This window comes from Coptis chinensis, chromosome 4, assembly GCF_015680905.1.
Source record: "Coptis chinensis isolate HL-2020 chromosome 4, ASM1568090v1, whole genome shotgun sequence".
NCBI lineage: Eukaryota > Viridiplantae > Streptophyta > Magnoliopsida > Ranunculales > Ranunculaceae > Coptis > Coptis chinensis.
The window spans coordinates 35,948,753-35,961,060 of record NC_141459.1 but is presented as its reverse complement, the minus strand read 5'-3'; the positions used below and the strand labels follow the sequence as shown (position 1 = coordinate 35,961,060).

Sequence of the window (12,308 nt, the reverse complement as noted above, 5' to 3'; positions counted from 1 at the left end):
TTTGTAACGGTTTAAAACCGTTACATAATTATTTATTGTAACGGTTTTTTCCGTAACTAAAAATATTTGCTAACGGTTTTATTTGCTTAATTGTGTTACTATTTTCTAACATTAGTAACGCTTTTATAGAGTTCGTAACGCTTTTTGACCGTTACTCGTTTTTAACAACAGTAACGGTTTTATAGTATTAGTAACGCTTTTGTGTGTTACTCTTTTCCAACAACAGTAACGGTTTTAGAAAGTTAGTAACGTTTATTTATGTAATTGATTTATAGAATTTGTAACATTTTGGTAACGGTTTTGTTGCTTTGTAAGTGTTACTTATTACAAAGCTTAGTTACGGTTTTCCACCGTTACAAAACTATTTCATATGTAAAAAAAATAATTTCCCCCAAAACCACTATTTTTGGGAGACTACTAACCTGCATAAAGATGTCCCCACTTATTGGGTATTCTACAATCGTCCATAACATAAACAAAAAATCTCACAAGTACATCTAATCACATAGTCTTTTATTAAAATAATATCACAAAAACGTCTTTTCATAAATAAGACTTGTCACGAATGAAATATACATTGTTTTCTAAATCAATGGGACTTGTCCCTAAACTCAAGCTCTCACATCATTTGTACAGAACTCCCACTTTCAATAGTTGCAAGCATCAGGGGATGACTTTGGGATGGTATCATCAGAAAAGTCCTTTTCATCATATACACCAATAGAAATAAATAAAAATGAGTCAGGCAGTAGAAAACAAATATGTATAGATATATACTTATATCATTATATCTTATTCTTAAGTAGTAGCTCCTTATACTCAAACTACAAAATTCAGAAAAGAGAGTATGGTAATAGACTAGTAGCAATAGAAGCATAGTATTAAAAGTTTATGTAATGCCCCAAAACCCTATAACCTTGTCAGACACCTTGACGAAAGACATAAAAATTTCGGCAAAATCTCCTTTGTATTTTCAACATTTCATAGACATAAATCCCGTCATAACCTGAAAATCAAATAATATACTTTCATATCATATATTAAAACCTCAGACCTCGGTCGTAAACCTAACTACTCAAATATATATTGATTCGTAGAACCAGCTACTTCACCATCTCGACCAATGATAGTTAAGTCAAATAACTAATCCTCGAATCAAAAGGACACTATATACACTAGTATACTGCATTGCAGTGGGGGCATGAGCAGAGCGGGGAAGATTTTTTTTTTAGGGGGTGTTCAAGAATATGAAATGTCCATCTTACTTAGGTCTAAACGGTTTTTATGCTTTCATACATAGCTTGACTGGATGGGATTGGAATATCAATAAGCTACAAAGAAATCACGAACATACCTTAAGGAGTTTTCCAGCACCCATAACAAAACCGGCATCAGTGTTTCCAATTCCACTGGCGAACTAGCCAAATGCACCAGCATTGCATGTGTGTAAGTCAATACCAAGTAGGACCTGCAAGCAAATTAAATAAAGTCATAGAAAGAACCACAAAAATAAAAGAATCCTATTGGGAGAGGGAGAGAGAGAGAGAGAGACACCTCCCCAGGCCTACAATGATGACATACCTTTATAATCCGGGTTAGCCTGCAATACGATTGAACAAATACTTAATAAATACCAGTAGAATATTAAATTCACTTAGCTGGAAAGATACAAGCGCTTTCATACTTAATGCATAAACATCCTTTTAATTTCTAGGGTTATATTACCCCCCCTCCCACCACGAACCTAACAACATACCTTTTTCTTTCAACTTCAATTGGCATACTAATTGTGAATTTGCAGAGGGAGGCAAGAAAGGAGTTCAACGGTTCCACAGAATGAAGAACACCACAGGCCTGCGATATAATCTCAAACAATCATTGGCATGTGACTTGCAACGAATGGTGTCAATACTCTAACCACAGGTTATTAAATATAAAGCGTGGATATATGGAGCACAAGGATGACTTTTTCTGATTTAATGATGCCAACACTTCTAAGAAAAATACAAAACACTAAAGACATTTGTCCACAAATTTAGTAAATATAAAAAACCATAACAAAGTAAAAACCAAAAATTGAACAACTGCATAAGTTGTACAAAAGTATGACTAATCTATAATTACGAGTGAAAGCCCGATATCCTTCAAGATTTCCAAAATAATAGCCTCCCCCTGCGACCTATAATCACAAAGAGATCGCAACAGATTGTACCTACCTCGTAAAATAATTTATCACAAGTCTCGAATAGCCATCTCAACATACCTCGTCAAAATTAGGGACAACGCGATCAAGGATTGTCAACCACATTGAATCAACCATCGTTGTACAAAGTAATGCAGTTTGCCCAAGTGCACTTCACTAATTCATCACTATCACGGATAGGGGATTCAATTTGGATATTAAAAGGAAAGTAAAAAGGAATCATAATTATAATGTGATGCACAAACGCCCATAAAGTGAAAAGAAACGAATGATGTTTACCTCGCCCAAGATCCACAACTTCATCTCATTAAAGTAGCCACTTTGTAAATATAACACCCAAAAGACCTTCAACGCCAAAGTAATCGCATGGGCTTCACTAGCAACCATGATCGCAGCGTTGGAAGCATCATTGTCTAGGCTCCACTCAATTCTGAAGAATATAGTATCATCAATGACACGGTCTCCATATGTCAATAAATGACTCATTGAATTCCATATCAATTAGGGGCGATTGAATAGAGTAATTAACAGATTGGAAATTATTAAAAACGTGTGTAGAACTTTAGAAGTACCCATACTACAAATCCAAATACATTATACATATGTGTCAAGTCTAAATGTCTTATAGGAAAGCTTCTACAATCTTTGAAATCTGACTTTTAATTTATCAACAATGTTTTTAATAAAGATTTTCTGAAAACTCTTTAAGCAACACCAATTTTAATGAAAATCCAACTTGTGCATCAGTGGCATGACAACACGGCTACCCACCCCAACATCCTCAAGGCTTGACCAGTACCACTGGACACCTTAAAGATAATTATTGATAATCACTACTTCTACACTTCAAATTAGGTACTTAGCAAACTAAGAATAAAGACACAAACATTCAACACCCAAGTTATTAAACAACATCTACAACATACAAATATACCTTCTACAAAAACGAAAGATGTGGTCAGCTGGTACTAACACAAACAACAAGCAATAAATTATTAATATCCTGTGTGGACAATACTTCTAACTTAAGTTGTCTAATAGACTAACAGTTGTCACACAATGATTCAGCTCCCCCGTAAGAATGTGTGCCTTTTGTGGCAGTAAATGATTGCTAACTGACTGTTTTTAACTTAATATTTTACAATTTTTTGAAATAATAGTAATAATAATCATAATAATAGATGAAATAATTATAACAATAATGATAATAGTAAAAGACATGAAACTTTGCCAAATGCCTAATTGCAAGTAAGAAACGACCAAACATATACCACCAATGGATTAAGTACCGTTCCAAACACATTGATAAAATGCATAATGCAAAGAATACAAACAAGCAGCATCTACAATACGATGAAAGATTAGACAAAATCATAGATAAATAAGATACCTATAGCTTTGCTACTAAACATTCCTGCAACAGCGGCAAGGCTTTCCTCACTTGAATCTGCAACCTATAATACGTAATAAGAGTTATGAAACTCTGAAGGCAATGCACTAGTTCTCACACCATGTCACCTAAATCTTCACATCTCCAAGCTTTGTTTTTGGCAACATTGTCCTGATGCGTATTTCTAACTAAAGAAAAGAAGGGTCAAAAAGACGGAGGAGGCTAAACCATTGTCCTCCACACAAATTTACGGAAAGATCGTAAGGAAAGGGAAGGAGAGAGGGACAAAAACTGTGGATGGGTGCAAAAGAGTGACACAAGATCTCTAAAAAGGCTCGAGAATGATAGAATATTAGAAGAATTACAATTTTTAAAGAAGACTAAAATCGAAAGCAAGCGCAAATCCACTGGCTAATTTTGAGAAGTGGAGTAAATAGTTGTAAAAGGCCATTGTGACGTCCTCTTTACAACAAGAAATGATAAACTGGAACATAGACAAAGTAATTGTGTACAATACAAAATATAGTGTAATATTCTCACCTGCAAATATGAAACAACTCTTGCAAGAGCTTTTACCATACCCTCCACGACATTTGTGTTCTTGGGGTTCCTAGATGACAATCAAGCAAAGTAACAAGAAGGAAACTTATATAGATGCCCCAGTTTGACAGTCAAAAGGCGTCAACTAACAGTGGCCATCAGTTGACTAGTCAAGAGTTGTGAATTGTCTTAAATACCCTTTTTCTGTGGAAATTACAAAATTTGCCATTGACACTGTTCAAAGCCCACAAATCAAAGCCCAAACTCGTCTGGGAATAAACCATAATAATACTTATTGTGACAATAATAATACTTACTGTGGCAGACTCAATAGCTACAATCCCGTGGAGGTTCAGCTTAACTTTCACTTTTAGTTTAGCGCGTTCATCTTTTGTTGATTGGAATGGACCAATCTGTCCAGAAACATAAGTGGTAGAAGTGTTTAGTGAAAATAATATAAGCAAAATAGTCCATTGAAACCAGTACATGAAATCAGACAACGCTACATAGTGAAATCATTTCGAACCCAAAAAATTTACCGTGTAAGTGATGATCTTTGGAGGAACTTGCCAACCACCCGCGTCAGCATATATCACATCAACTGTAAAAGTTGATGATCTGTAAAATGTTAGAGACTTTGTGCTAGGAATGATATTTCCCTTGTGGAAGACAACAGTGCTTTGTGGTTGATATGCTGCTCCATTCTGGGAATCAGATGCAGTCCTTTTCCAGGACAAGGCAATCGAGAAGGGGAAGCTCTCATTGACCTTAAACAGAAAAGTAAGACGGTTAGAACAATAACTTCCTAAAATGAATAAAAGTAGATACCCTTAAAGTACAATAACTAAGAATTACAAAACAAAATGAAAATTTCAAGTACCTAAAACTCTCTAACTTTAAATGTGGGACTGAGTATAGCACATTGAAGAGCACAACCCCGGGCAACACACTCACTAGCATTCATAGTCCGCCTCGGTTCCTTCCCAAAAAACTCGATCAAAATCCTAATGATAGCAGGAACACGTGAACCTGAACCAACCACCTCAACTGAATGTATATTCTCCACTGTCAACCCAGCATCAACTTCTCACAAGCAGCTCTGAGTCTAAGACAAGCTCGAGCATTCTGGTTGACATCAATCTTATACTCACCCTTAAACTTCCCCACATAATGCTGGAACAACACTTCATCAAAATCCCTACCACCAAGATTTGAATCAAAAGAATGAGCCACAACCTTCAACCGCCCTTTCTTAAACCCAAAGAATACAAACCTCGCGATACTAGCATGCCCAACATCAACAAATGCAACGCGTTCACCGATCATTCTCCCGTAAATCGGTCTTATAAATCTGATTTGGGTATGGTTAACTTACATCAGTATATACACTTTGCTTTAACTTCTCATTTCGGTTAGTAACACTTCTTAGAAACAAAGATGTGCTTTATGGTTTGATCCAACAAAGAATCAATGCTACATCGTTTCATCACGTAAGAAAAAATGTGAATTACTTGAAAGCAAAAGGCGTAAAAAAAAGTCGGTAAAACCACAGCAGAGAACAGAGGATATACTACTATAAAACCTAAGGTTCTTCCCCGAGAGGTGAATTCGGGATTCATTCTCTAATATTAAACATCGAAGTATAACTCACGGTGAAAACAAATTCAGTAGCCGAACCGAAGTTCCCGAGGAATTTGACCATAAAGTTGATTTTTACATGTGTCTCTACAATATAATAGCATGGTTAGATTGGTTCAGAAACATTACACATGTATGTTAATGTAATAAAATAGGAAAAACTGGAGGTTCCTTACATCTCCATAACACTTCTCAGATTTCCAAACTCTGCCGGAATGTAACCAGTCAATTCGCAATCCAGTAAATTGGAAATGATCTTAAATGAACACTCTGAAAATATTTACGATCCACTATATTAAGAGGTAATATGATATGCTAAAAAAGAGCACCCCTACTAACCTTGCCAGCCCTTGAAAAGAATTGAAACACGTCTTTTTTATCTGTCTTCAAAGAAATCTGTCAAACAAAGCTTAAACTCTGAGAATTGAGTAGAAAAAATGATAAAAATAAGCATAAACATGAATTGGAAAATAAACCGTAATTCGGACACGCAAATACTGATCCTTTGATCTCGCTCGGATCAGCCCTCGCCTCCTGGCTCCACTTCTTCCTTCTTCTCTTTATAAGCGTTTGCAGGAAACAAGGTCAAGGCTCCACCATCCTCCCTCCTCCTTTATCCGGCTTGGGACCGGGTAGTGCAAAACCAATTATATTGATTTGCACAAAGTGAGTTAAAATGGGTGGGTTAGTACTTTCTTCAACCCGCTAAGCAAACAAGCATACATATATCTTTGCAATCAAATTTAATAAATAGATATAGTACCTAACATATTAAAGTCAATACTCATCCATACCAAAAAGACCATAAGTTTGTCAAGTCACTATGACATCCATATTAAATAAAAAAACAAACGACATTCAAAACATAAAGTAACCAAACCATACCTTGAAAAATTCCAAGTTCAGAAAGTTTGCATATCCCAAACAACTTATTAAGAAAACTGTGATCCTTGACTCGAGCCAAATTAAAGGACCTCCTGACTAAAGCCATCCAAAAATCTAACTCCATCTTGGGGCCCATCGTAAACAAGAGCATCACCAACCAAGACTTCCTCTATGTAGACCTTTTTTTCCTCGAGAACTTTTCGCCATTGCAATCTCCCAAATCTCTGTCATGACATACCCCTTAGCAACCACTACACCATCCCTATCTAATAAAGATACATTTGGTGAAGAACCAAGTGTCCCAGAAGGAGGATTCAAATTTGCAAACATATTCATCAAGTTTTGTTGAGTCGAGTGACGAATAGAACTAGAACCGACTTCAGTTTCTGGTGTTGTTTGGCTGCACGGTGGTTGAGCAGTCGGTGTTCCATTGCTTTTGACAGCTGATAACTATAAAATGAATAGTTTACCTACGAAATGAACTACGAATCCAAAACGTAAGTAAACTAAACTTATTACTTTTACGTTGTTGATTATCAAAGCTTCTACTCAATCTAATTGCACTAAATGGAGTAACGGGTTCGCTCCACTCCTAGTTCCCTAGCATGGATTGTTTTCTAAGTTTAACTAGTCATTTTAAGTCAATGAGAGCTTTACTAAGCGGTGTTATACTCACGATGAAACTAAAATGAGTCTACGTTGAATTTAACTACTTAATACTATGGAATATGCTTGTTTTGAATCTAGATAAAGGATTAGAGGGGAATTGAATCCACCTCGAATCCAACTTAATAACCTAGTATAGATTCTTGTATCTCGATTCTCACGATCTTACGGCAAGAAATTCGAAGTTCTAATCCCTAGTGTTCATGGCATTTCTACCGAAAGTACTAACTAGCATGTGAAGTCGCCCACCCATTCTCATGGCTTAAACACGACTTTCTAGAGTGGAATAGATTCTACAACCAATTCTATACTAACCACTAAGTTTTCATCAAGGCTTCATCAAACCCTCTAATGGAGGATTTAGCCTTGATTCATCAAACTAACAATTCCCATTAAATCTAAACTAAACATAATGAAAAGATTCTAACTTTTATGAAATTTAACTAATCTAAATTAAATAATAACAAAAATCTAATTAACAACTAAGCATTGAATAACAAGTAGTAAATGAAATTAGATCTAACAATTGTAATTGACAAATCGAAATTGAATCAAGAACAACTATTTTATTATCTAATTCAAGGGAGAACAATCATTCAATACTAAATTTAAAACAAGAATAAAACTAATTACTTTAATATAAAAACTAGATCTAGAACTAAGGTTTTAATGGAGGCTAACTAATCTAATTTATTTTCTAACCTAACTATCTACCCTATCTACCATTAACAATGAACTAAGCTTTTGTTTTTATACATTCAGATCCAAAAATCGTGCATGGGCTTGGAGCCATGTTTTGGGCCAGAGAATCAGGCCCAAAACCCAATTCTTTCAGTCCAAAAAGGCCTCTTCAGCTGCAGTTCGCTTCAACAGACTTTTCGTCCACTTCTGCTCCTCTGATTGGGTCAAGGCTTGGACCATTGGAAAGCTCTTTCCGAGCCGGTCGTTTTGACATAAGGTAGGCCCAATTCTGAGATTTGAGTCTAAAGATATGGTCTTCGGAAGTTCTCACGACTTTTGCTCCTTTATCTCGCTAAAGTGGCACATTTTCGCACATAATGGACTTTGAAGCCCGAAATGCATAAAAACGCGAATCGTTAACTCTTACTTATTATTCACATAATTGGTCTAACAAGATGATTATTAAGGGGTTAAAACTACAGTTTTGGGCTCTTATCAAACCACCCCAAACAAAGATTTTGCTTGTCCTCAAGCAAATATGAGAAATTAGAATAAGTGACCAAAATGGAGTTCTAACTACTCTCGCTTTACTGAGTCGCGATTGCATTGACCATATGCAACAAGGCCTTAAACCACTAGGAATTCCCTAGTGGACGAAGTTATAGCCTCGCGGAGAGTTTTCCAGTTGAAGGTACTCACAAACTTCATCTATACTACAACGACTAAGAAAATAAAACTATTGTTTCCTTATTCATGCTCAACTATCTATACATCTCTCTAGCAATTACATAAGAATAACCAACCAAAATCCTAAGTTAATATATGCATAATAATCAATCATCTACAATAAACATATATACAATGAGTAGTACTATCAAATGTTTAGCAGGTTTGTTTTCGAGAACTCCTAATAGCCCTTAAATAGGTTCTCACAATAATAGTCAAGAAACAACACTGATTTTTGCACTCAAGTTTCGCATCTAAAGCAGTACAAGTGGGCACACTTTACCTTACAATCTCAATGACAACAAGGAAGTCGGTCGATCAAACACATCCGCCACTTTTACTATCACACTAACCTATTCCTAATCGAGCTAGAGGTCTTTATTAGGTGTTACGGGATTAGGAGATGGTTTAAGAAGGAAGGAAATGGATATTCAAAAGGACAAGTCCGAGATAATAGAGTCTTCAGATTATGTAACTTAGAGAAAACCTTGTTATTTTTTTTTTGCTTCTATACTTTGTTTCCATCCTTAGCCATATTTTTTCTTTTTCTTTTCTTTGGCTTTTGACTCCTTTTTATTCTATTTTTTTGGAGTTTTTATTTTATTTCTATTTTTTTTTTTCTTTGGATGGAAACTTCTTTTTTTTTTTTTCTTTATTTTCTCAAGCAAGTAACAATTTTTGTTTACATGTGTTTTTCTCTTCTTCTTTCTTCACTCATTCTATTTCGGACTTATTCTAAATTGGGTAGGTTGATTTATTCTTTTTTTTTTTTATTTTGTTTTTGTTTTTGTAACAGTGGTAAAGGAATTGTGGTGTATGGAAGGCTAAAAAAAAGGCTCTCGAGTGGCTTAATTAGCGGAAAATAATTCTTAGGTTTGAATTTCTGGCTATATCGATCCAAAGAGCGCCTAAATTCTCTCTTTAGGATATGGCATAGTGATCAAGCAAGTGGACGTGTGATTTCTCTATCCGATTTTACTTCTCCCTTTGTGTCATTTCTCAAATGTTTCACTTCATATAAGGCTTTAGGCTATATTCTCACAGGATTTGTAGAATAAGTACTCTAGCCTAGATTTTAAACTTATCGCTAACAATCATAGATACTCATGTAATATATTTATAGATAGATGCAAAGATTATTACCTAACGATTAACCTAAGTTTCTAACAATTATTCCGATGCAACAGCCTATGTGAGACTTCTAGATTGTTAAAACATGGAGAAAGAAAACAATACCAATATTCCTAAGTGTATAGCATACTTTTTATTTATATTTTTAAATTTTTTTTGAAATTTTAACTAGAAAACAAGTGCATATTATACATATCTATATCCTAACAGATGACTTAATTACACGCGGTTTCTATGCCCCCAAACAAAAAGCATGCTTTGTCCTCAAAGCATTTAAATAAAGAGGGTAGGAAAAATACCATGGAAAGCTGCGGAAATTCGGGAACATCCGTAAAAACAAGGTTAGAACATACTAATATAGGAAATATAAAAATTGACGAACTCTATAAGAGTTCCACCCATTATGGGGTTAATGTAATGAAATTGCTTGGGACATAAGCATTACACTAACGTAAACTAAAACTTACCTCCACTCCCGGACATGCATATTATCTACCCAATAGCATCATGGGTCTTGTATTTCAGCGGGCATGGCAAGTCCAAGAACAATTGCTAGCAAGACCCATAAGCGGTTCCTAGCCTACGTGTGTGATCACCTCACAAAACCAAGCACCATAAGTAGTGCTTTGGGAACAAATCTTTGAAAGACTGTTTCGTATTATTATAGGAGATGTCATCTCAAAATTACGCCCGGAATAGCTATGAATGATCCGAAACTACCCGTGAGAAAACCGGAATTTTTCCGTCCACGGAAGTCGCGCTGGGCGCCGTATAGAGTGGCGCTGAAGTCGCGCTCAAATTTTAGAATTCCAGTTGTTTTAGCGCTGGTTTAACTTCGGCGCTGGGCGCTTTAGGTCCAGTAGATGAGGATGGTGGTCGCCAGCCTTTGCTGGCTGGCGCCTCGAGCAAAATTCAGAACAAAATATACAGAGCCGAAAAAAGCGCCTCAGTAGAATGAAAAGCGCTTCGGAGTTGCTGAAAATTGAAAAATGAGACTAAACGTGGGAGTGAAAGGTGAGTGATGGAAGTTAGGTGTAGTGTGGGTTGTGAGTGTAGAATGAATGAAGTTTATATAAAATCATGCTGGAATAGATAACACCACCCCCAAACAGTTTGGGAAGGTGGGATCAATATTAACTAATCACGCATAATGAAAATATCGACATTATATTCATATTGTCATTCAAACAACATTTCACTACAAAAGTCAAAATTAACTACGGAATTTTAACAACGTAATATCCTATCTACTAAAAATAATAAAAGACAACATCAAAACAACATACAAGGAGAAATCTAGCTACTCTTCAAGGGAGCGAGGTGGGGTAAGAATAGGAATTTAAGTGATCAAGAATGAAAAACTAAACACTTATTTATTCCCCAAACAAATTTTGAAAAACAGGTTTGTAAAAATTTGTTTTAAAACGGGGTCTTTTAAAGTCGATTCGAGACTTGCTAGATTACTATTTTTATATATCTTTAAACTTTTTTACTTTTTATGAATTAGGTTTAATATAAAGGAAAACAATAAGCAGAAAGACATAATTCACACCATAGAGAAACATGACTCAAAACCGAAAACATGCAAGAGTGGAAAACGGAATTATGTGAAACGTGGACTTAGGATCCGTACTTACAGCCACACACTCCATAGGGAGGGCCGGTTACCTAAATGGTGCATTCACCAATATATGGAAATGAAAGGAAATGCACCAAACACAAAAATTGAGTCGTTTATAGTCATATACCGAGACTTTATCTAAAACATATGTATGAATATGCAGGTTTATCATATACCAACAACCTAAATAGTTGTGGATCGTTCCATAAATAAATATCACAGAAAACATATCCAAACACAATCAAGCACCAAGATTTCCTACGACGCAGACCCTAGTGGAATGAAAGCCAAGTCGGATAGACCTATAACATAACCGAAAGTAGGCACCTTATGTTTCATCTTTGAATGAGAGGGTGTCCTAGTGAATAAGTGTGGAAAAGTGAATGGTTGTGGAAGATATGGTGGATTGGAATAAGTTTTAGAGGGAAAGCATGGAAAAAAATGAGGATGTGGGTTTAGCACAAAACTCATTCATGGTGTAGTTAGGGACCGCCTCAAGTCTAAAAATGAAGGTGTCTAGTGGTTTATCCTTGGGAAGTATTTGTTTAATAGGTGGATTTAAAAAATCATGAAGCTAATGGGGAGAAACTAAAGGATCGAAAGTGCAAACTCGAGGTTCCTTTGAAAAGGTGGAGGGTGGGGAATATTGGTGATGGAAGGTGAATGATTCTCAGCTAGAGCCTCAAGTCCATATCATCATAAATCTTGATATATGCAAGACATTCCTCAATAGGTGGGTCAAAAGGATCATGGGATAAAGATTGAAAAATTCATCTTCCGGCCATAGCATCAAGGGATGAATGGTTGTTGGCAAGGGGGACTCGCTG

General features: G+C 35.8%; 2 long non-coding RNA genes across 3 annotated transcripts; both read right to left on the bottom strand.

Annotated features, from left to right (window-relative positions):
* Nucleotides 1–481: 481 nt before the first annotated feature.
* LOC147503348 (uncharacterized) lies at nt 482–1,880 on the bottom strand. Of its 2 annotated transcripts, none has more exons than XR_015220173.1 (4): nt 1,757–1,880; nt 1,555–1,600; nt 1,355–1,468; nt 482–1,006 (listed from the first exon to the last, which is right to left on the bottom strand). It is a non-coding gene; the product is annotated as an uncharacterized LOC147503348 (long non-coding RNA). The 2 variants fall into 2 exon arrangements; XR_015220172.1 differs by having other exon boundaries at nt 1,582–1,600; nt 1,757–1,862.
* A 1,709-nt stretch (nt 1,881–3,589) lies between these two features.
* On the bottom strand, nt 3,590–5,208 carry LOC147503347 (uncharacterized). Its single transcript, XR_015220171.1, has 5 exons — nt 5,014–5,208; nt 4,673–4,900; nt 4,451–4,546; nt 4,134–4,203; nt 3,590–3,657 (listed from the first exon to the last, which is right to left on the bottom strand). It is a non-coding gene; the product is annotated as an uncharacterized LOC147503347 (long non-coding RNA).
* Between the last annotated feature and the right edge of the window lie 7,100 nt (nt 5,209–12,308).